Genomic DNA, 6,214 nt, shown 5'->3' with positions numbered 1-6,214 from the left:
AAAATATAACAAACAGAAAATTAAGCAAAACCAGAGTACACGGAAAATTTGCAGCTGTTTCCTCGTCGTTTCGCGGATATATACGGTATATATACGATATATACGATATATATATACACGCACAAAGGCACGCATGTACATACTTACAATGAATTGAAGCTGGTTTGAAAAGAAGATTCATTTTCAACTGAAAGTAAATGCTATCGACCATGGCATACTGCATCATAGAATACGAAGATGGATAATTACGTGTGATGCTAGATGGTGAAACAAAAATAATTAGAGAGACAGACTGTGAAATATCATGTTTCATAGCATAGTCAAAATATAATTTATCGGGAAATGAGAGGAAGACAGCAATGCTCAAAGGTATCACTACCAATCTCCGATGTCAGCGTTCATGTTCGAACCGGGGAAATCGAATATCGGCTGTGTCTTGGATATGTTTGAGAGACATACGAAGACTGTATGTCTGTGTGATGTATGCTTGTGTGTGAGTGTGTGTGTGTGTATGTGTGTGTGTGCTTGTGCATATTTTGTTATGCTAACTCTGAACGTATGCATGTGCGTATGAGTCTATGTGTATGTGTGTATGTATGCGTGTGTGCGTGTGCGAGTGTGTGCGTTTGTGTGTGTGTATTTATACACATCCATAAGTTTGTATTTACGTCTGTGTTAATATTTATTATACACAGACATATTTATACACGCATATATTCGTATACATTTGTGTGTGTGCGCGCACGCATGTAGTTCTTTGTGTATATGTAAAGGCGCACGCACGCGCGAGTGTTCACGTCTTGTATTGACTTTCAAAATCTGACAAACGGTTTTGGTTTGTTTACGTCCCATAACCTAGAAGTTTCTAAAAAATCACAGGTTGACTACACACGAGATATTTTGCCAGTACACACACACTCACACACACACGCACGCACACACACACACCACACACACACACAAACATATATACTCGACTTTAAAACGCCCTCGCTTACAGGTCGCAGCTCTGACTACATAGTTCAAATCAGGAATTTTTCTATTGAATTAGCTATAAGTTACAGCAACACTTTTTTGATGCTGGAGAGCAAAGTTCGATTAGGAATGGCGCCAACATTGTCCTTGTTCGGTAACCTAGCTTTTAGTGAGTTGATAATGATTTACAACAACTGTTATCCCATTAAGACCATACAAGTAGCTTGCTAACGAACCACATGGTTCCGGGTTCAGTCCCACTGCGTGGCACCTTGGGCACGCGTCTTCTACTATAGCCTCGGGCCGACCAAAGCCTTGTGAGTGGATTTGGTAGACGGAAACTGAAAGAAGCCCGTCGTATGTATGTATATATATATATGTGTGTGTGTGTGTGTGTGGTGAGAGAGATAGAGAGAGAGTGTGTATTTTTGTGTGTCTGTGTTTGTCCTCCCAACATAGCTTGACAACCGATGCTCATGTGTTTATGTCGCTGTAACTTAGCGGTTCGGCAAAAGAGACCGATAGAATAAGTACTAGGGTTACAAAGAATAAGTCCTGGGGTCGATTTGCTCGACTAAAGGCGGTGCTCCAACATGGCCACAGTCAAATGACTGAAACAAGCAAAAGAGTAAAAGAGAAAGAGAGTAACGTAAAATGTAACCCTTGGTAACGCTAGTTGACTTGTTTATCGTATTGAGACTTAATCACCTCGATATGTTCCATTTACGTTTTAATTTATGTCTTTCATCGAATTAAAGAAAGAAAGGTACAGAAACAAACATGAGTTATACTCACTTTTTGAAAATCGGTTATTTTTTTCATACTAACAGAAGTAAAGAGATATATGAAGAAATATCAAAAGATCATTCTCCGTGTACTTCTCGGCTTTGGAATTAGCTGTTCGGCCTTTTCCGATTATTCTCAGTGTCGGAAATTCAGACGTGGCTTCTACCTACAAAACAACAGAAGATTTTTTTATAGGATTCGCTAATAAGTTGCCCCCGCAATTTATAATAATAAGTATATAATATACTTATTATATACTACTTATATTATATACTGTTTATTTTTATTATTATTATTATTATTATTATTATTATTATTATTATTGTTATTATTATTATGTATCTACATAAATGATTTATCATATATTTTATTTCTTCTATATGATATTTTTGTCTATCATTCTTTGAATTACATAATAGCGGTTTTTCTCTATTTTATATATATTATATATTTATATTGTGAAATTTGATTTAATACTAAATTGAATTTTTCCCTGTAAGTTTGGAGTTATACTCCCTATTTATTTATATTATTATTACTATTATTATTATCATTATTATGTCATATATATATATATATATATATATATAATATAATATATATATATATATATATTGGCCTGCTCACTTAGCCAGCGGAGTGGCGTCATTCGAAGGCTTAAAACAATGCGAACGCACTGTGACCAGCGATGTGTAACAACATCTGCTGGTCGTTCGGGTCACGTGATCACGTGATATATATATTATATATATATTATATATTATATATGGCATTCATGACTTCCGTCATGAATGCCTATAAGATCGCACCTAGAAAGTTCTCCTCCTCTGAGGCACAAGTCCAAGCAAGGTAACTTTGTGGAAGACAGATAGTCGCCAATGCATACCAACCTCCCCACTCCAAGCCGTTGATGTTATCCAAAGTATGCAGCACATATTAAAAATGTAAATGCTTATGTGATATCCGTGCATGGAACTCTTTAAAGTGAGGAGATAGCTTGCGTATTGCCAATCTCACTTTCTGAAAAGTGTATGCGTTTGCCCAGATAGAGCTGCTCTACATTATTGTATGTAAATGATGTCACGGCTGTAATATCACGTCTTTTTCTTCTCTTTTCTTCTTTGTTTTTTTCCTCTCTTAAACAGATATCGAAACAAAGTCTAGGGGTCCGTCACTCCCAGCTGATAGATTGCGGCTGACTATTAGGCTCATCTGCTCTCTGACAGATTTAGTTTTCCGGCATGATGTCTGGAGCGACATCTACCCCGTTACAGAGCAGGCTTTTTAGATGCTGGTTTAGTGTATCCAACTATCCATACATACACAAATTTGTACATGCTACATGTGTGCATGTGTATGTATGTATGTATGTATGTATGTATGTATGTATGTATGTATGTATGCATGTATATTTGTATTTACGTATGTATGTACGTAAGTATGTATGTATGTATGTATGTATATATGTATACATGTATCTATCTATATATCCATACATACATGCACATAGTGTGCCGACCACCAAATATATTGTCAGAAATAAGAGTTAAAAAAGAGTTATTTCAAGCAACATAAGTGCTACCGGTCACCATCAGTCACAATTAGGGACAATTAAGATTTCCCTTTTGGGTTTTATATTGCGTATAGCTGCCCTCGTTGTGTTTTATACATACGTACTTAAAATGCATATATATATATATATATAATAATATATATATATATATATCACCGTAACCGAACAGGCTATCAGATGTTGCTACGTATCGCTTGTCACAATGACGCCACCCAGCTGACTAAGCGAGCAGGCTAACAGAATAAAGAGCGAGAGAAAGTTGTGGCGAAAGAGTGCAGCATTAATCGCCACCACCTTCTACATGAGCCTCGTGTAGCTTTAGGTGTTTTCGCTCAATAAACTTTCACAACGCCCGGTCTGAGAATCGAAACCGCGGTCCTACGACTGCGAGTCCGCTGCCCTAACCACTGGGCCATTGCGCCTCCTCGAAACGTGGAGTAGTTGAAACAGGGGACAACTGATGAAGGGGAATATTTTTTATGTTGTTTATCTCGTTTCTCTTTATATTTTTTCGTTGTTCGAAAAAGGTTCGTTTCTATATTTTTGTATTTATGTTTTCGTTTCTCATTGAGTTTAACGTTTTTTTTTATGTCATGTACCCATATATGCATGTATATATACATATATATGTAGGTATGTACATATATGTATGCATATATTTATATAATATTTATATTATATATATATATATATATATATATGTATATATATATATATAGGTGAAATTTACAGAAAACAGAAGAGGAAGACAGGTGTAGGAGCAACAATGAGGTGTACTAGTTTAACGCTCGGGAAGAATGAAAATGTCTTCGTGAGAAAGAATTAAGAAGAGAACGAAGAGAGTAAAAAATGTGTAGAGATTTACGGTATGATGAAATGGCAGGGAGAGATATATATGTATATTTGTGAGTCTGTCTGTATATGTGTGTGCGTGTGTGTGTGCATATGTATGTATGTACGTATGTATGTATGTATGTATGTATGTATGTATGTATGCATGTATGTGTGTATGTATGTATCAGTAGAATTATGGCAGAAAGTTAATTGTCATTCATGCGAGGACAATGCGACCCACAAGAATGTAGATACATATGACATATTCTTTCTACTACAGGCACAAGGTCCAAAATATTTGAGGCAGGGGGAGTCGATTGTACCCACAGAAGTCCTTGACAGGTACTTAATTTATCGACCTTGTAATGATGAAAAGCATAGTCAACCTTCGCGGCATTTGAACTCGAAACATAAAAACATATGAAATAAATGGTGCTAAGAATTTTGTCGGACGTGCTAACGATTCCGACAGCTCACCGAAGTAGATACATACGATATATAAAACGGCCGCAGATAGAAAAAGATGTAAAATGAAAACCTAAATGGAAGCTGTATTACAGGTGACGCTACAAACGCATATCGAATATCCAAGTACACTATTAGGGTTAGAATAATCATATTTCTGGGCAGAGATGTACATATTCATGCACTGATCATTTCATGTAATCCCTCTTGTATATGTCGTCGTTTTCTTTACTGGAGATAAGTAATATTAAGCTGCAAAACACATGCTTCATTCACACTTCAGAATAGTAGAAGTCTCACTGAATTTAGAGCAAAATATAGAGTTAGTTCACTAGGCAATGATATTAACACTGTACATTTCCCGGGAGTTCTCTTCCCAGGGATGCTGATTATATACATTTTAATAGTTGATTCGGGTAAGACGAATATATGTGTATATATGCACACGCACAAAGGTGAGTATATACATTGCAAAACAATGTGGAGAAATAGTACTCGAATACCGAAGGTAGAGTATTGAGGAGAACGTAAAACTCTGAGAAACAGCTTTGTGATAATTTTGTAGCTTTAATAAACGTTTATATATATATATGTGTGTGTGTTTTTGTGTATGTATGTGGATATATATGTATACACACACACACACACAGACACACATATATATATATGTCTGCGACGGGGAGAGAGAGAGAGAGAGTGAGTGAGAAGGATAGATAGATATAGTTACAGTTATCCGTGTATGTGTGTAATTGTGTGCTGCCTAAACACACACATGCACAAATACAAGCATACATGATACAAATAGAGAAGCACACTTACACAAACACACACACACACACACACTCACACAGAAAGATATATAAATAGATAGATAGAGATAGATACATAGATAGATAAATAGATAGATGAGTAGGTAGATATATATAGATAGATAGACAGATAGATAGATAGATAGATAGATAAATATATAGATGGGAGGGTAGATATATATATATATAGATAGATATATAAATAGATAGAAAGATAGATAGATGGGTAGGTAGATATATATAGACAGATATATATATATATATATATATATATATATATATATATATATATATATATAGATAGATAGATAGATAGATAGATAGATAGATAGATAGATAGATAGATAGACATGTGCATAGTTTCTGTGTATGCAATACCCGGGTGTTTACATAAATATACTCTGCAAACATCATAATTACTATCTTAAGGTATGCAAAATAATAGGGAAATTTGAAAACTTCACATTTTCTACCAACCTATTGGCTACATGCCATTACACTTAGATTCTAACGACTCCTATCTACCCTCATTTCTACATCGTGCTTACCCACCTAATCTCGCTCCTCTTCTCTCGCTCTCTCTCTCTCTCTTTCTCTTTCTTCTACTTATGCACTTCTTATCGACGCTCATGAGTGTGTATGGTGTAAAAGCATATATGTATCTATATCTATATCTATATATATTTATATATACACACACATATATGTATTTATGTATGTATGTATGTATGTATTTATATATATATAGGTATAGATATATAGATATGTAGGT

Source organism: Octopus sinensis, linkage group LG16 (genome assembly GCF_006345805.1).
Source record: "Octopus sinensis linkage group LG16, ASM634580v1, whole genome shotgun sequence".
Classification (NCBI taxonomy): Eukaryota; Metazoa; Mollusca; class Cephalopoda; order Octopoda; family Octopodidae; genus Octopus; species Octopus sinensis.
Note: the sequence above shows the minus strand (reverse complement) of the source record.